The 20,235-nt window shown below is 47.1% G+C and overlaps 1 protein-coding gene across 4 annotated transcripts in view; it reads right to left on the bottom strand.

The window, feature by feature from the left end:
* The window catches only part of LOC129726956 (cAMP-dependent protein kinase catalytic subunit 1), a 187,990-nt gene that overhangs the window by 17,001 nt on the left and 150,754 nt on the right, over positions 1-20,235 (bottom strand). The window contains exon 3 of one of the 4 annotated variants that reach the window (XM_055684272.1): positions 7,193-7,264. The exons of the other annotated variants lie outside the window; for them this stretch is intronic. The gene's annotated coding sequence lies outside the window, so the exon portion shown is untranslated. The remainder of the gene's footprint in view (positions 1-7,192; positions 7,265-20,235) is intronic. 4 annotated transcript variants of the gene reach the window in all.

Genomic DNA, 20,235 nt, shown 5'->3' with positions numbered 1-20,235 from the left:
ATGGTACAGGTGCGTCAAATTATATAATGTATGGCTGAGTTTATGCTGCGAAACTGATGATTGAGTGAGATGTTGTTTACGTTTTGGCGATCAATACATTCATGAAGATTGCATCAGCGTCGAACACTCGACAGAAACGGACGTGCAAAGTGGTCGTTCTATTACAATCCGGTCCGTGTGTACAAATAGCCAAACAAAAGAGTGTTTTATTCAAGGCCATCAGTTGACAGTCGAGTCCGTGTCGCTGTGCTGAGTGATCTCACACCCGGCTCACTGCTGGTGGCTGTATTGGTGCTGCTGTACTGGTGCTGCTGGCTGCTTTGGGTGCAGCTTCGAACGATCGGACAACCACTGCTGGAAGGAAGAAGTAAAGAGGTACGTGTTCTTGTCGGCGCTAGTGCGCTCGTGCGCTACATTTAGCGCGATGGATATAGATCCCTCGCCTCCCGTGCCACCATCCCCGAACCCCCCTGACCCTGACCCTTCTGTTACCCCCTCCCCTGTTCATTCTCCAGTCCCCCCTCGCCCCAGGCTTTACCCGGACGGATCTCAACAGGGCAGCTATACTGTTTATTTTCGTCCAAAGGCAGGAGTGAATTCAAAGCGATTAAACATACTGCAAATTTCTAAAGACCTGACGAAGGGGTACAAGGCCGTGACCGAAATTTCCAAGGTCCGACCTAACAAGCTCCGTGTCGTGGTCAGTGATCTGACACAGGCCAATGCTATCGCTTGCTCTGAGCTCTTCACACGCGATTATCGCGTTTACATACCCGCACGAGACGTGGAGATCGACGGTGTCATAACCGATTCGAGTCTGTCTGTCGAGTGTATCCTAAAAAGCGCAACCGGTTGCTTCAAAAATACCGAAACACAGGCGAAGATTTTGGATTGTAAGCAATTGCGGTCCATGTCTCTCGTCTGCGGTAAAAAAGTTTACACTCCGTCAGACTCGTTTCGCGTTACGTTTGCCGGATCTGCACTCCCTAGCCACGTCTCGATCGACCGGGTTCGCCTGCCTGTGCGATTGTATGTACCCCGTGTTATGAATTGCACCAATTGCAAGCAGTTAGGCCACACAGCCGCCTACTGCTGCAATAAGGCACGATGTAGCAAGTGTGGGGAGACTCATGCAGAAGATTCTTGCAGTGTTAATGCTGAAAAATGTATTCACTGTGGGGAAAACCAGCATGAGCTCTCCACATGCCCGGTGTACATGCAGCGCAGAGATAAAATCAAGCGGTCACTTAAGGAGCGTTCAAAGCGTTCATACGCTGAGATGCTTAAGAAGACCGTGACCACTTCTACCATAACATCGAACCCCTTTGATCTGTTGCCCTCTGATGAAACCGATTCTGACGATTCATCAGCGGGAACATCTTATGCCAATCCTGGGGAGTCTAGGAAGAGGAAAAATGTTTCTTCTCCTAAACTTCCCCGTAAAGGTCCTAAGATTTCCCAAAGTGTAATGAAAAGTACGAACAAACCAAACAGTGCTGCGGAAAAACCGAAACAAACTCCTCCTGGGCTTGCAAATTTAAAGTCCCAGAAGGAGTTCCCAGCACTGCCAGGAACATCTAAAACCCCAGTTGTTCCTTTTGCACATCCAGTTGATGAAACAAACTCTGGATTAGTGAAATTTTCTGACATTGTGGACTGGATTTTTGAAAATTTCAATGTACCCGATCCAATTAAAATTTTTCTTACAGCATTCCTCCCAACAGTTAGATCATTTTTGAAGCAGTTGACTGCCCAATGGCCCCTCCTTGCAGCGATTGTATCCTTCGATGCCTAATTCAACTGCGTATATGAAGGATTCTATCTCTGTCTTACAGTGGAATTGTAGAAGTATTTTACCAAAAATTGATTCGTTTAAAGTTTTGATAAATAAAAACAAATGCGATGCATTTTCCCTTTGTGAAACTTGGCTTACTTCAAATATTGATCTCAACTTCCATGATTTTAATATTATTCGCCTTGATCGAGACACCCCATATGGAGGAGTACTTTTAGGGATTAAAAAGTGCTATTCTTTCTATCGTATTAACCTCCCCTCGATTCCAGGCATCGAAGTTGTCGCATGTCAAATGACAATACAAGGTAAAGAGCTTTGTATTGCCTCAATATATATTCCTCCCAGAGCACAGGTTGGGCAACGGCTGCTCTTTGATTTAATAGAACTTCTTCCCTCGCCACGTTTGATTTTGGGAGACTTCAACTCTCATGGTGTGGCTTGGGGTTCCCCTTACAATGATAACCGCTCCTCTTTAATCTATAACCTTTGCGATGACTTCGACATGACTATTTTAAACAACGGTGAAATGACACGTATCCCGAAACCTCCAGCGCGCCCAAGCGCTTTGGATCTATCCTTATGTTCGACGTCGCTACGGTAATCCTTGATCCTCACGGTAGCGACCATTTGCCTATTCTTATTTCAATTAATAACGGGTCAACTCGCATGCGACCAATTGACATTCCGTATGACCTCACACGGAATGTCGATTGGAAGTTATACGAGGAAATGATTTCAAAAGCGGTCGAGTCGATTCAACATCATCCACCACTTGAAGAATACAACCTCCTCGCGGGCTTGATTCTCGACGCCGCGTTGCAAGCCCAAACGAAGAAATATCCCGGCGTAACGATCAAAGAACGGCCTCCCACTCCGTGGTGGGACCAAGAGTGCTCCGATGTCTACACGCAAAGATCCGACGCGTTTAAGGCCTACCAGAAGGGAGGTATACCTGGCGACTATTTACGGTATTCAGAGCTTAATACCAAGCTTAAAAGTTTGGCTAAAGCAAAGAAACGCGGATATTGGCGTCGGTTCGTGAACGAGACGTCGAGGGAGACATCGATGAGCACTCTTTGGAACACAGCCCGAAGAATGCGGAATCACGTAACGGTCAACGAAAGCGAGGAGTCTTCAAGTCGGTGGATATTTGATTTTGCCAGGAAAGTATGTCCGGACTCTGTTCCTGAGCAAAACATTGTTCGCGATGCGTCTCCGGGCCACGACGCGATAGAATCACCTTTTACGATGGCAGAATTTTCAGTTGCCCTCCTGTCCTGTAACAATAACGCGCCTGGGTTAGATAGAATCAAATTCAACTTGTTGAAGAATCTACCCGGCAATGCCAAGAGGCGCTTGTTGAACTTGTTCAATAAGTTCCTGGAGCAAAACATTGTACCGCAGGATTGGAGGCAAGTGAAGGTGATCGCCATCCAAAAACCAGGGAAACCAGCTTCTGATCACAACTCTTATAGGCCGATTGCAATGCTATCTTGTATCCGGAAATTGATGGAAAAAATGATACTCCGTCGTTTAGACCATTGGGTCGAATCAAATGGTCTACTATCAGATACTCAATTTGGCTTCCGCCGTGCCAAAGGGACGAATGATTGTCTTGCGTTGCTTTCAACAGATATTCAGCTGGCGTATGCTCGCAAAGAACAAATGGCGTCTGCGTTCTTGGACATTAAGGGGGCTTTTGATTCCGTTTCTATTGACATTCTTTCGGGTAAACTTCACCGACAAGAATTTTCTCCAATTTTGAACCATTTTTTGCACAATTTGTTGTCCGAAAAGCACATGCATTTTACGCACGGCGATCTGGCAACTTTTCGCATTAGCTACATGGGTCTTCCCCAGGGCTCATGTTTAAGCCCCCTTCTTTACAACTTTTATGTAAATGACATCGACGAATGTCTGGCAAATTCATGCACGATAAGAAAACTTGCAGACGACAGTGTAATCTCTGTTACAGGAGCCAAAGCTGCCGATTTGCAAGGACCATTGCAAGATACCTTGGACAATTTGTCTGCTTGGGCTTTACAGCTAGGTATCGAATTCTCTCCGGAGAAGACTGAGATAGTAGTTTTTTCTAGGAAGCATGAACCTGCTCAGCTTCAAACACAATTAATGGGTAAAACGATTTCTCAGGTTTTGGTACACAAATATCTTGGTGTCTGGTTCGACTCTAAAAGCACCTGGGGTTGTCACGTGAGGTACCTGATGAAAAAATGTCAACAAAGAGTGAATTTTCTTCGTACAATAACCGGACAATGGTGGGGAGCCCACCCAGGAGACCTTATAAGGCTTTACCAAACAACGATACTGTCTGTTATTGAGTACGGGTGTTTCTGCTTCCGCTCCGCAGCAAACACACATTTGATCAAACTGGAGCGAATACAATATCGTTGTTTGCGTATCGCCTTGGGTTGCATGCAGTCGACCCATACGATGAGTTTGTAGATCTTAGCTGGAGTACTACCATTGAAAAACCGCTTCTGGAGCCTGTCTTCTCGTATTCTAATCAAATGTGAGGTCTTGAACCGTCCCGTGATTGAAAATTTTGAAAGGTTAATCGAACTTAATTCTCAAACCCGTTTTATGACATTGTATTTCAATCACATGTCCCAAAATATTAACCCTTCTTCGAATATTCCAAATCGTGTCGACTTATCAAATACTTCTGATTCTACTGTGTTTTTCGATACATCCATGATAGAAGAAACTCGTGGAATCCCGGATCATTTACGCGTGCAGCAGATCCCTAAAATTTTTTCCAATAAATATCGAAACATCAACTGCGACAATATGTACTACACTGACGGATCACTTCTTGATGGGTCCACTGGCTTCGGTATCTTCAATAACAATTTAACCGTCTCCCATAAGCTCGATAATCCTGCTTCTGTTCACGTCGCAGAATTAGCTGCAATTCAGTACACCCTAGGGATTATCGAAAAAATGCCGACGGACCATTATTTCATCTTTACGGACAGTCTCAGTTCCATTGAGGCTCTCCGATCGATGAAAGATGTTAAGCACTCTCCGTATTTCCTGGGGAAAATACGGGAACATCTGAGTGCTTTATCCGAAAAATCTACTCAGATTACCTTAGCGTGGGTCCCTTCTCACTGCTCGATACCGGGTAATGAGAAAGCGGACTCTTTGGCTAAGGTGGGCGCAACAAACGGTGATATTTATGAAAGACCAATTGCCTTTAATGAATTTTTCGCATTTGTACGTCAGAATACGATCATCAGTTGGCAAAATTCTTGGACCAAGGGGGAACTGGGAAGGTGGTTACATTCCATAATCCCCAAGGTATCGACGAACCCGTGGTTCAAGGGGTTGGATGTAGGTCGGGATTTCATTTGCGTGATGTCCCGGCTTATGTCCAATCACTATAGATTTGACGCGCATCTCCGTCGTGTTGGGCTCGGGGAGAGTGGTATCTGTGCCTGTGGTGAAGGTTATCACGACATAGAGCACGTTGTTTGGTCATGCCCTGTACACCGTGACGCCAGGTCTAGATTAATAGCTTCCCTGCAGGCCGAAGGTAGGCAGCCGGCTGTTCCTGTTCGTGATGTCTTGGCGAGCCGTGACCTATCCTACATGTCCCTTATATACGTTTTCCTGAAATCCATCCACGCCCCAGTTTAGTCCTATCCCCTTCCGCCTACATCCAACCAAACGACAAGAACACGTTAAGACCCCGGATCCGGAAACAGCAATCAGACCCGCACGATACTCTCAAGGCCCGATGGAAACAACCCAATATGCCAGTCCGTAATATCTTGGCCCAGCAGCGGAACAAATTTAATATGCTGCTTACCTATGGCAATGAAAACCATCAAACAGCAAACCTGTGCTTTTAATGCAAAATATTCTAGCTTTAAGTTAGATTTAGTTTCAGCTCGTAGTCGGCAGCGAGGATAAAAAATTTGCTTTTAGTTATTAAGATACTTTAGAAAGTAAGCTACCAGATATAATTGGCGCCGTTAAACATTGAATTGTATTTGTGCCGTGTCAAATAAACGATAGATGAAGAAAAAAAAATGAAGATTGCATCTACAGTGCAGATGGAGAGCGGCGAGGTGGGAGGGAGGTTTCTGGTTTAGAACAACGGCAGCGAGCAGCGTACTCAAACCACACTCTAGCCAGCGCGGAAAACTGAATTTCACTTGTCCTACCTGCCTTAATGACTGAAAAACCTCTTTGTGGCGGTAGGCTGGACGGTTGCAGGCGAGTTATATGGCGATGAGCGATAGGAGGTGCAGAAAAAACGACGAAATATTCACTAAATCAGCGACACAGTGTGAAGCACAACAATACAGCAGAGCAGAGTGCCAAAAACTTGTTTTTTTTTTCAATTTTTCCTTATCAAACCATACATAGAAAAGACGAAAAAGTATTAAAATGACACTTAACAGACAAAACAGTAGCTAATAAAAAGAACTATTAGAACAAATCTAATTTTTTTTCTTAGTTGTATATTTGCTACGTAGCTTGGCTTGACCCCTCACCCTCCCCTTCGTCACAAAACTGCAAACCCCCCCTCCCCACTCAAATGCTACGTCATTTATGAATGTGCGCAGTAGGAGGCGGAAGCGATTGCCTTCTTTGCTAGAAGGCGAAATCGGAAGGCTGTAGTTAGAAGGCGTCCCAACGGCAGGCACGGTTACGCCTTACAATTTACATAGGGAAGGCGTCATTACGCCGGGTGTGTATTTGGGCCTTTAGGCGCGAGATTTTTGGATATTTTTGATTGTGATTTGGAGCAGGAATATTACATGTTAAGTGATTGGCGCCCTGTCATATCTGTAGTATATAATCTTCATGTGCCAAGTTGACACCTGATTTAATAAAATTCAAAGAAACGGATTTAAGCGCATAAATAAGCTTTGCCGCATCAAATTTTCACATATTGGTTTTTTTCCTCTCGTACCAAGGATTCAGTTTTTCCCAGTTTTATTTGCAACATTATTCCAGTTTATTTAAGAATGCTATTGGCAACCCTATCAATGACACCGTCGCTGTGAGATGGCCATATTCCGCGTAACTGACTCATCAGAGTGAGCGATTTTGGTATTCTGGTGTATATCAATGTGTTATATATGGTTCGAAAGGTCTCGATGAGACGAGCAAAACTTACTATGGGGCCAAAAAATCTGCCGTGGGAGAAAAGAGTTAAAACCTATTTAAGATCCGAGTTTTAGGGTTTAGCGCTTACAACAACAAAATCATAACAGCTCAGAATCTAAATCGCTAAAAAACCTGCTCGTGATACAAATATGCTATATACCAGTAGATTCAGCATGACGAGATCATAAAACTGCTTATGTTTGTTAATGTGTAAACATGTACGAATGTGCATGAATATGTTTGATTGAATAGTACCTGTATTGGATATCGCAGCTTTCGTTACCATAAAATGTCAGTGTTTACCATCAAACGAAAACTTGTATGTTCCTAAAAGCAAAAAAGTTGACGAGTTGCTTATTAACTTCATGAATCATGCAAATCAGTAAATTATCAGTAAACAATATATCTCTGTGCATTCCGTCCCGAACGCTCGGCAATAACGGACGCATTAAGTGGTTGTCTCGCTATAAAACCGATATTGTGTAGAAAAAATCGAAAAAGGCATTGCTTACCCGGTCGCGTTTCAAAGAGTGCGAAGTGCGGTGTGAAGATAATCTGATAATCCGCAGTGAAGGTCATCCTGCTATTGTGCTTTAGTGGTGTCGCTGCGCAGCTGCCCGTTCCAGCACCGAAAGACTCGGTGATTGTTCTATTGAAGACAACAAAGAAGAAGAGGTACGTGTTTCTTTGCCACTGTACTGTTGCGCTAGTTTGAGCGCAATGGATGTGAATCCCTTAGCCCCCGATCCCCCGTCTCCGAACCCACCCGACCCTGTCCTTCCTGTTCAGTCTCCGTCTGTCCCTGCTTTAATCAATCCTCGTCCCAGGCTTTACCCAGACGGATCAACGGGTCCACTGGTCGTTTACATGAGGCCCAAACCAGGAGGTAAATCGCTTAACACGTTGCAAATCGCGAAGGATCTGACGTCACGATACAAGACCGTGACTGAAATATCAAAAGTCAGACCAAACAAGCTCCGTGTTGTGGTGAATGATCTGGATCAGGCCAACGATATAGCTTGCTCCGAGCTCTTCACACGCGAGTATCGCGTGTATGTACCCGCACGAGACGTGGAGATCGACGGTGTGATAACCGATTCGAGTCTGTCTGTCGAATGTATCCTGAGTGTAACCGGTTGCTTCAAGAATTCCAATACTGAGGCGAAGATATTGGACTGTAAGCAATTACGGTCTATGTCGCTCGTCAGCGGTAAAAAAGTATACACTCCGTCAGACTAGTTTCGCGTTACGTTTGCCGGATCTGCTCTCCCTAGCCACGTCTCGATTAACCGGGTTCGTCTGCCTGTGCGTTTGTATGTGCCCCGTGTTATGAATTGCATCAATTGCAAGCAGTTAGGTCATACAGCTGCCTACTGCTGCAATAAGGCACGGTGTGGCAAGTGTGGGGAGACTCATGCGGAAGATTCTTGCAGCGTAAACGCTGCAAAGTGTATTCGCTGCGGGAAAAATCTGCATGAGCTTTCCACATGCCCGGTGTACATTCAACGCAGAGATAAAATAAACGGTCTCTTAAGGAGCGCTCAAAGCGTTCTTACGCTGAAATTCTTAAGAAGACCGTGACCACTTCTACCATAACATCGAACCCCTTTGATCTGCTGTCATCGGATGAAACGGACTCTGACGATCCACCAGCAGAAACGTCCTACGCCAATCCTGGAGAATCTAGAAAGAGGAAAAATATTTCCTCTCCTAAGCTTCCCAGGAAAGGCCCTAAGGTTTCTCAAGATGGAATGAATAATACGAACAAATCTAAAAGTGCTGCGGAAAAGCCGAAGCAAACTCCTCCTGGGCTTGCAAATTTAAAGTCTCGGAAGGAGTTCCCAGCACTTCCTGAAACATCTAAAACCCCAGTTGTTCCTTTTGCACATCCAGTTGATAAATCAAATGCTGGCTGGTCAATTTTTCTGACATTGTGGACTGGATTTTTGAAACTTTCAATATACCCGATCCAATTAAAATTTTTCTCACAGCATTTCTCCCAACAGTTAGATCATTTTTGAAGCAGTTGACTGCCCAATGGCCCCTCCTTGCAGCGATTGTATCCTTCGATGCCTAATTCAACTGCGTATATGAAGGATTCTATCTCTGTCTTACAGTGGAATTGTAGAAGTATTTTACCAAAAATGGATTCATTTAAAGTTTTGATAAATAAAAACAAATGCGATGCATTTTCCCTTTGTGAAACTTGGCTTACTTCAAATATTGATCTCAACTTCCATGGTTTTAATATTATTCGCCTTGATCGAGACACCCCATATGGAGGAGTACTTTTAGGGATTAAAAAGTGCTATTCTTTCTATCGTATTAACCTCCCCTCGATTCCAGGCATCGAAGTTGTCGCATGTCAAATGACAATACAAGGTAAAGAGCTTTGTATTGCCTCAATATATATTCCTCCCAGAGCACAGGTTGGGCAACGGCTGCTCTTTGATTTAATAGAACTTCTTCCCTCCCCACGTTTGATTTTGGAAGACTTCAACTCTCATGGTGTGGCTTGGGGTTCCCCTTACAATGATAACCGCTCCTCTTTAATCTATAACCTTTGCGATGACTTCGACATGACTATTTTGAACAACGGTGAAATGACACGTATCCCGAAACCTCCAGCGCGCCCAAGCGCTTTGGATCTATCCTTATGTTCGACGTCGCTACGGTTGGATTGCACATGGAAGGTAATCCTTGATCCTCACGGTAGCGACCATTTGCCTATTCTTATTTCAATTACCAACGGGTCAACTCGCATGCGACCAATTGACATTCCGTATGACCTCACACGGAATGTCGATTGGAAGTTATACGAGGAAATGATTTCAAAAGCGGTCGAGTCGATTCAACATCATCCACCACTTGAAGAATACAACCTCCTCGCGGGCTTGATTCTCGACGCCGCGTTGCAAGCCCAAACGAAGCAATATCCCGGCGTAACGATCAAAGAACGGCCTCCCACTCCGTGGTGGGACCAAAAGTGCTCCGATGTCTACACGCAAAGATCCGAGGCGTTTTTGGCCTTCCAGAAGGGAGGTATACCTGGCGACTATTTACGGTATTCGGAGCTTGATACCAAGCTTAAAAGCTTGGCTAAAGCAAAGAAACGCGGATATTGGCGTCGGTTCGTGAACGAGACGTCCAGGGAGACATCGATGAGCACTCTTTGGAACACAGCCCGAAGAATGCGGAATCGCGTAACGGTCAACGAAAGCGAGGAGTCTTCAAGTCGGTGGATATTTGATTTTGCCAGGAAAGTATGTCCGGACTCTGTTCCTGAGCAAAACATTGTTCGCGATGCGTCTCCGGGCCACGACGCGATAGAATCACCTTTTACGATGGCAGAATTTTCGGTTGCCCTCCTGTCCTGTAACAATAACGCGCCTGGGTTAGATAGAATCAAATTCAACTTGTTAAAGAATCTACCCGGCAATGCCAAGAGGCGCTTGTTGAACTTGTTCAATAAGTTCCTGGAGCAAAACATTGTACCGCAGGATTGGAGGCAGGTGAAGGTGATCGCCATCCAAAAACCGGGAAAACCAGCTTCTGACCACAACTCTTATAGGCCGATTGCAATGCTATCCTGTATCCGGAAATTGATGGAAAAAATGATACTCCGTCGTTTAGACCATTGGGTCGAATTAAATGGTCTACTATCAGATACTCAATTTGGCTGCCGCCGTGCCAAAGGGACGAATGATTGTCTTGCGTTGCTTTCAACAGATATTCAGCTGGCGTATGCTCGCATAGAACAAATGGCGTCTGCGTTCTTGGACATTAAGGGGGCTTTCGATTCCGTTTCTATTGACATTCTTTCGGGTAAACTTCACCGACAAGGATTTTCTCCAATTTTGAACCATTTTTTGCACAATTTGTTGTCCGAAAAGCACATGCATTTTACGCACGGCGATTTGGCAACTTTTCGAATTAGCTACATGGGTCTTCCCCAGGGCTCATGTTTAAGCCCCCTTCTTTACAATTTTTATGTAAATGACATCGACGAATGTCTGGCAAATTCATGCACGATAAGACAACTTGCAGGCGACAGTGTAATCTCTGTTACAGGGGCCAAAGCTGCCGATTTGCAAGGACCATTGCAAGATACCTTGGATAATTTGTCTGCTTGGGCTTTACAGCTAGGTATCGAATTCTCTCCGGAGAAGACTGAGATAGTAGTTTTTTCTAGGAAGCATGAACCTGCTCAGCTTCAAACACAATTAATGGGTAAAACGATTTCTCAGGTTTTGGTACACAAATATCTTGGTATTTGGTTCGACTCTAAAGGCACCTGGGGTTGTCACGTGAGGTATCTGATGAAAAAATGTCAACAAAGAGTGAATTTTCTTCGTACAATAACCGGACAATGGTGGGGAGCCCATCCAGGAGACCTTATAAGGCTTTACCAAACAACGATATTGTCTGTTATTGAGTACGGGTGTTTCTGCTTCCGCTCCGCAGCAAACACACATTTGATCAAACTGAAGCGAATACAATATCGTTGATTGCGTATCGCCTTAGGTTGCATGCAATCGACCCATACGATGAGTTTGGAGGTCTTAGCTGGAGTACTACCATTGAAAAACCGCTTTTGGAGCCTGTCTTCTCGTATTCTTATCAAATGTGAGGTCTTGAACCGTCCTGTGATTGAAAATTTTGAAAGGTTAATCGAACTTAATTCTCAAACCCGTTTTATGACATTGTATTTCAATCACATGTCCCAAAATATTAACCCTTCTTTGAATATTCCAAATCGTGTCAACTTATCAAATAATTCTGATTCTACTGTGTTTTTCGATACATCCATGATAGAAGAAACTCGTGGAATCCCGGATCATTTACGCGTGCAGCAGATCCCCAAAAATTTTTCTAATAAATATCGAAACATCAACTGCGACAATATGTTCTTCACTGACGGATCACTTCTCGATGGGTCCACTGGCTTCGGTATTTTCAATAACAATTTAACCGTCTCCCATAAGCTCGATAATCCTGCTTCTGTTTACGTCGCAGAATTAGCTGCAATTCAGTACACCCTAGGGATTATCGAAAAAATGCCCACGGACCATTATTTCATCTTTACGGACAGTCTCAGTTCCATTGAGGCTCTCCGATCGATGAAAAATGTTAAGCACTCTCCGTATTTCCTGGGGAAAATACGGGAACATCTGAGTGCTTTATCCGAAAAATCGTATCAGATTACCTTAGCGTGGGTCCCTTCTCACTGCTCGATACCGGGCAATGAGAAAGCGGACTCTTTGGCTAAGGTGGGCGCAACAAACGGTGAAATTTATGAAAGACCAATTGCTTTTAATGAGTTTTTCGCACTTGTACGTCAGAGTACGATCATCAGTTGGCAAAATTCTTGGACTAGAGGGGAACTGGGAAGGTGGTTACATTCCATTATCCCCAAGGTATCGACGAGCCCGTGGTTCAAGGGGTTGGATGTAGGTCGAGATTTCATTTGCGTGATGTCGCGGCTTATGTCCAATCACTATAGATTTGATACGCATCTCCGTCGTATTGGGCTCGGGGAAAGTGGTATTTTTGCCTGTGGTGAAGGTTATCACGACATAGAGCACGTTGTTTGGTCATGCCCTGTACACCGTGACGCCAGGTCTAAATTAATAACTTCCTTCCGGGCCGAGGGTAGAGGACCAGCTGTTCCTGTTCGTGATGTCTTGGCGAGTCGTGACCTACCCTACATGTCCCTTATATACATTTTCCTGAAATCCATCCACGCCCCAGTCTAGTCCCATTCCTTTCCATCCACATTCAACAAAACGGCAAGAACACGTCATAGACCTCGATTTTGGAATCATCAACTGAACCCCACACGAATCCGCCAGGACCTGAGAACCCGAGGCCTTTCGTGATATCTTGGCTTGAACAACAGCGAACAACAACAACGAACCATAACCAGCAACTGAACCCCGCACAATACTTCTAGGACCCGAGGATTACAAGCCCCTGTCCCAGCTCATAACATCGTAGCTTAGCAGAACAAATCCATACATGCTGCATATTCATGGCCATTCGACGATCATCAGACGACCATTCAACTACAAAACATTAATTGAAAAATATATGCTAGTTATAAGATAGACTTAATTTCAGCTCGTAGTCGGCAGCGAGGATAAAAAATTTGCTTAAAGATTTTAAGTCATCAGATATAATTGGCGCCGTTAAACATTAAATTGTATTTGTGCCGTGTCAAATAAACGATAGGTGAAGAAAAAAAAATATCTCTGTACCCAGCTTTTTTATCCAGTTATTTATTCAGATTCAGCTATTACATTATCAAGAAATTGAGCAGGTAGCCTTATATTCGGCTGATGTCTAGCATATCCCAAGTACCATACAATGGTCATGATATGAGCACAGCATCCTAACGTTCTTTTCCCGGAAATGCAAGAACAATAATAATTACTTATTGCTCCCCTACCTTCACGCTCTTTATCAACAAGTAGGTAACTGTAATATCATATCAGATCATCTGTAAAATCATAGAGACCGAACGGGAAGTTTGGGAACAAGGTGGCCCGAATATCCGACAAGGCTCTGTCGTCTTTTACACAGATGGCTCAAAAATGAATGATTCAACCGGAGCAGGTATAAATGGTCCTGGGATAAGTATCTCGATACCAATGGGCCGTTGGCCTACAGTGTTCCAGGCCGAAATATTTGCAATTTATGATTGTGCACAAGTCTGTTTGGCTAGGAAATACAGGCATGCTAACATATGCATTTTTTCTGATAGCCAAGCAGCACTTAAAGCACTAAAAGCCTTCACATGTACCTCTAAGCTAGTATGGGAGTGCATCCTTTCACTGAAACAACTGGCAGAAAGGAACCAAGTATGGTTATACTGGGTTCCTGGTCACTGCGGAGTGGAAGGCAATGAAAAAGCCGATACGTTAGCTAGACAGGGGTCATGTACCGATTTCATTGGCCCAGAACCGTTCTGTGGGGTGTCATCAAGCGCCTTGAAAGCAGAATTGAAAACCTGGGAACATAGGACAATACAAGAGAACTGGATATGCTCATTAGGGCTACGCCAGTCTAAACGCTTTATAAAACCAAGCGTCAAGAAAAGCCAGCAATTACTTAGTTTGAATAAAAAGGGACTAAGGACAATTACCGGACTGTTTACAGGACACTGTCCAAGTAAGCATCACCTGAAACAAATTGGTCAGTCAGATGACGAAATTTGTCGTCTCTGCGGGTTCGAATGTGAAACCGCAGAACATTTGCTCTGTCACTGCAGTGCACTAATACAGCGCAGAATAAGAGCCTTTGGAAAAGGGACTTTGGAGCCTTTTTAGGTCTGGTCTGCGAATCCTAATGAGGAAATACATTTCATACGAAATTCAGTGCCTAATTGGGAGAAAGGGTGCGATAGGACAACGACGATCACTTCCATCAATAGTGATATGTCTGCCACGAGTACCTAGACTAAAGAAGAGGTATACCACAAAAGATCAAAATAATGGTCGCAGTGGTCCAAATCTTACAAAAAAAAAAAACTAATATTTCCGGGCTCCTACATGTCTAGACTGGATTCTACACCTCAAAAGCCACGAGTTTCTACTAACTAATCCCAATTCCACTAAATCTGTGCGATTGTTGTCACGATAAACATCAATATTATAAGGTCCATTTTTAAAGTGTTCGGCGTAGTAGCTGGAAGCCAGCTTCAGTTGATATGTTCCTGTTGTTTTAGAAATGTGTTTAATCTCAAGCAACAATAACTAAACTTGCATAAAATCTTACCAATAGCAAATAAACATAGTTCAGCATTTGTGAGTACCGGGAAATCTTGCAATGCTGGAAGATCTCCGGACAATCGCATGAATGTTGCCCGTTGTCTGTTCAAATTCTTATCAATAATATAATCCGACAATCGATTTGGCATGTTGATTCTTTCATCGATGATCTCCAGGAAATCGGCAGCCTGAGCGTTGGCTCGTTGGCGAAACAGCCTAAAGTCACGCTTGAACCTCCCGTTGACTACATCAATCACCCATCGGCAGATGGTAACCAACCGTGATTGGTTCGCTTGCTCTGTGGTCAATCGGTCCTGGTTTCTTTGTTTTGAGTGTTTCTTTTTTTTTCAAAGGTGGCGGGGAAATCTGCAAACAGACACCTGAGAAGAGAATTCAGGGTGTGGGGGTTAGACTAGGGGAGAGATGCTGGGGTAGTTACACTTCCCAAGACCCCTACTGATCCCTGTCCCGATCCACTAAAACCCCTCCAGTCTCCAGCCCTGGTCTTCCCGGAACGACGGTTAAGTATTACGTCGGGAAGTGGCTTTTGTGCGTGATGCACCCTCTTTACTCTTATAACCTCCTAGCTAACTACCTGGAGACTGGTAGTTAGCTACCACTGGCGTGTTGGTGATTGACCCGCCACACACGTTGTAGCTCCAGGACAATCTGGGAGGCGGCCGCACAGGCCACGTTTCAGATGTCCGGGTCGTCGCACATCCTCCGGACAAGATTGTCCGGAGTAGTGCCAGGCCCGCTCACAGCCATCATGTTGCTCCTCGCTCTTACGAAACGGGGGCATACGAAGAAGACATGCTCTGCAGTCTCCTCCTCTTCCACGCACTCGGGACACATGGGGGACCCCGCGTGCCCGAACCTGTGCAGATATTGCCTGAAGCAACCATGGCCTGACAGGATCTGTGTCAGGTGGAAGTTCACCTCGCCATGTCGCCTCCCGACCCAGCCGGATATCTCCGGTATAAGTCGGTGCGTCCATCTGCCCTTTGTGGAATTAGACCATTCCCTCTGCCAACGGAGCATCGAAAATGACCTTCTGGTGCCTCGTATGCCCCTTGTGTCACGTTGGTCGAAACACTCTCTGTCCTCCTTGATGGCGATGCTGATAGGCATCATGCCGGACAAGACACAGATTGCATCGTATGACACTGTACGATACGCACTCCAAACTCTCAGGCATATGAGCCTGTAGGTACTTTCCAGTTTACCGCGGTAACTGTTAGTACCTAGCGCTCTGGACCATACTGGCCCACCATACCTAAGTATGGACGAAACCACGCTGTGGCAAGAAGTCTTCGCTTGCTGCCATAGACCGCTGAGCTATTGGACATCATACGAGATAGTGCTGCAATAGCCGATGTAAGAGGGCCTTTACAGGCATAGTCGACGTGGCTCCCGAACGTAAGCTTGTCGTCGACCATAACCCCCAAGAGCTTCAATGATCGCTTTGAGGTGATGGTGCATTCTCCGACTCTGACCACCGCCTGTTGCTCTGATTTACGGTTGTTCACAACCGTGACCTCCGTCTTATGGTGCGCGAGCTCCAGTTTGCTGGAGCGCATCCAGTCCTCGACCTTCCTTATGCAATGCGCAGCCGTCAACTCGACCTCTTCGATCGACTCGCCGTAAACCTCTAGCGTTATGTCGTCTGCAAAGCCGACGATCACAACCTCTACAAGAAACTTTAGTTTCAACACCCCGTCATACATGACGTTCCACAACACCGGACCCAGGATTGAACCTTGCAGAACCCCGGCGGTGATTGGGACGCACTTCTGACCCTCCCCTGTGTTGTAAACCAGTACTCGATTCTGGAAGTAGTTTTCCAGAATCTTGTATAGCGACACCGGTACGTGGATGCTTCTGAGCGCGAGCGCTATGGAGTCCCAACTGGCGCTATTGAACGCATTCTTCACGTCAAGCGTGACGATTGCGCAATAGCGTATTCCCGTTCTTTTGCGCTGGAGTGCTATCTCCGCCGTCTTGGTGACGGAGGCGATGGCATCCAGCGTGGACCTGCCCTTCCGGAAGCCGAACTGGTTGCTTGCCAGACCGTTTACACCCTCTGTGTACCTCACCAGTCTGTTGAGGATAATCCTCTCAAGTACCTTGCCCGTCGTGTCTAGCAGGCAGACAGGCCTATATGCCGATGGGTCCCCTGGGGGTTTCCCAGCCTTCGGCAGTAGGACCAATTTCTGCCGCTTCCACCTATCCGGAAAGAGGCAGTCATCCAGGCACCTCTGCATGACTACTCGAAACAGCCCGGGGCCGTTTTAATCGCCAGCCTGATTGCCAGGTTAGGGATACCATCTGTTCCTGGTGCCTTGCTCACCTTTAGAGATTTGGCGATCACGATGAGTTCCTCATTCGTAACCCTTGCCTCCTCCTGAACCTCGACACGGCTGTCGTCGCCCACGGATTGGATGCTCGGCAGGTTGGCCGACCATCCCTGGTCTGTGTCTGAGATACTGGAACGTCGGACGTGGGACTCGACCGCCGGAGGCCAAGGACTTGGCTCGTGGCGCGGAAAGAGTCCCTCGACGATTCGCTCCAGCATCGCTGGTGATCGCTCTGCAGGCGCCAGCGCGCCTTTGGTCTTGGCCATTACGATCCTGTAGGCGTCACCCCACGGGTTCGTATTGACACTCGCGCATAGCCTATCGAAACAGGCCCTCTTGCTGGCCTTAATCGCACTCTTCAGCGTCGATCTGGCAGAACTGAATGCTGCGCGGCGCTCTGTCCTCTGTTCGTCTGTTCGCGCACGCTGCATCTCCCGTCTCGCAAGGAGGCACGCACTGCGAAGGTCCGCTATCTCGTCAGTCCACCAGTAGACCGATGGCTTCCCATTCCTAGGTTAGCGAGTCCTAGGCATGGTGGCCTCACACGCCTGAGATAGCATAGCAACTAGTTGGTCAGGCGTCGGGCGAAGCCGACTGCCCCCCTCGCGCTCTCGTCTAATTGCCTCTTCATATACCTCGGCGTCAAAATGCGATGTCTTCCACCCGCGGGCGAACGGAGTGTTGGCCCTACTCGTCGCTTGCCGCCTCTCGTTGTTGTCTACACTATAACAGACCGCCTGGTGGTCGCTATTAGAGTAGCCATCGTCTACCCTCCAGTTCTTGATCAGTCCTGGGCTGGAGAACGTCAAGTCGATGATCGACTCCGCGCCATTTCTGCTATATGTACTTTTGTTCCCAACGTTGGCCAGATCTAGGTTGAGCTTTGCCAAAGCCTCCAACAAGATCTGGCCTCTAGTTCGTGAAGCGACTTCCCCACTCAACAGCCCAAGCGTTGAAGTCGCCCACCACCACCAACGGCGTTAGGCCCGTTAGCTCCATGGATAGGAGATCGACCATCAGGGTGAACCTTTCGGTAGACCAACGTGGCGGAGCATAGCAACTGCAGTAGAACACTCCGTTCACCTTAGCAACTACGTACCCTTCTTCTGAGGTTGAGACAACCTCCTGAACCGGGAACTTGCCCGTCGTACATATGGTCGCCATACTGGACTTATCCGCAACCCAGTTACCGTTTCCGGGAGGGATGCGGTAGGGGTCCGATATGATGGCGATGTCCGACAACGACTCAGTGGCTGCTTGGTGTAGAAGCTGCTGAGCCGCGACGCAATGGTTCAGGTTCAATTACGTCATCCTTACGCCCGTGGTTTCGCAGCCGGCTTACCGGCTGGGCACCTGGGGCCTCCCATAAAGTGTTTGGCGTCCCGTTTCCCGGAACATACCATACACTTGGGAGACTCCCCACAGTCCTTCGCTTTATGGCCTGCATCTCCACATCGCCTGCACAACTGGCTCCTATCGGGTCCCTTGCAGGTCCAGGACTTATGTCCACCCTCAAAGCACCGGAAGCAAATGTCTGGTTGCTGTAGTATGCCCAGAGGACATACAGACCAGCCAACCTCCAACTTGCCTTCTTTCAGGGCCAGGTTAGCATCCGCCGACGGTAGTCGGAAGGTAGCTATCTAAGTCCCCGTCGGACCTTTGCGGAGGCGGATTGACTCCTTACCCACCTCAACCCCGCACTTCGCTTTGAGGGCTTGTGCAATGTCGCACCCCTCGGTGATTTCGTCCAGGTTTTTAAGCTGGAGAGTCACCTCTGAGGTGAGTGCCCGCACTTGCACCTCCTTCCCTAGGACCTTTTCAGCTACCGTTTTATAGGTAGCCCCCTTGTTCTTGGCGTCCTTCCGGAGCTCAATTATCATCTCGCCAGTGCGAGATCGGTGGATACTCCGCACATACGCCCCCAGATCCTTGAGCTGGGTTTCCCCCCTCATCTTCTTCAAGACTTCTGGGTATTTCGACCCGTCTGTCTTGAGTATGAGGGCATCACCCCTACTCCGCGCCTTTTTGACCTTTTTCGGTCCTCTGGCCACTCCGCCGTCTTGGCGCGTCGCACCTTCTCGACGCCTCTTACCCTCTACAGTAGTCCAAGGGTTGCCCGTAGCCTCCACTTGTGCCGTTTCCGCGGCGGACCTTGAACCGGTTGGTGTGTTCTCCCGTGGGAGTAGCGCAACCAACCGTTTCTTGGGGTTCCCGGGGGCCGCTTCCCCCGGGGACTACCTCGTTCGCTTAGCGACCTGCCCTGTAGAGCAGACCGCCGTGAACGAGGGGGCGTCTGTCTGCACCTCTTTAGATGCAGTCGCCTTCTGGTCCTTACCTATTTCTCGGCCGCCTTCACCCGAGCTAGGAGTTCTTCGTGCTCCTTCCTGGCTTCATCAATAGTGGCCCGAAGCAGGAGGAGGCTCTGCTTCAGGCCGCCAGCGATATTTTGCCTATTCGCCGAGAACTCGATTATAGCGACGAGTTGTTCGGACAACGCTGCCACTCTTGGCAGCGTGTCTATGCACCTTTCGACGGCCTCGACTAGCAAGGGACCGTCTACCGAGATGTCTGGTGTGGACACCGACGGATTCGCCGGTTTCCGAACTCCAGACTTCGCCGCATCCGTCTCCGCCTTCTTCTGCGGAGACCGCTGGATGCCACCTCGTGCGAAGGGATTTGGTAACCCCTCCGCATCCGTCTCTTTTTGGTTTTTCGAGCTCATTTTTGTTAATTGGGTCCCCCTTCCAGCCGCTATCATTGTCCATAGATGAGAAGTCGCTTGTATGGTCCCATGGTAATCTATGCCGAAGCAGTGAGGCCCTGGGTAAGGGGGGTCGCCATAGCACCTTATGAGCACTATGACGCCCCCGCCCGCGTAAGTCAGGAAAGGGGCATCTTGTCCTAGGACTAGTTCCCCCCCCATCTGATCCTCCTCTGCCTGATTCCCAACAGGCAATGGACTTCCCAAGACCCCTACTGATCCCTGTCCCGATCCACTAAAACCCCTCCAGTCTCCAGCCCTGGTCTTCCCGGAACGACGGTTAAGTATTACGTCGGGAAGTGGCTTTTGTGCGTGATGCACCCTCTTTACTCTTATAACCTCCTAGCTAACTACCTGGAGACTGGTAGTTAGCTACCACTGGCGTGTTGGTGATTGACCCGCCACACACGT

Source organism: Wyeomyia smithii, chromosome 3, assembly GCF_029784165.1.
Source record: "Wyeomyia smithii strain HCP4-BCI-WySm-NY-G18 chromosome 3, ASM2978416v1, whole genome shotgun sequence".
Taxonomy (NCBI): Eukaryota; Metazoa; Arthropoda; class Insecta; order Diptera; family Culicidae; genus Wyeomyia; species Wyeomyia smithii.
Note: the sequence above shows the minus strand (reverse complement) of the source record. Positions and strands in the feature narration are given on the sequence as shown.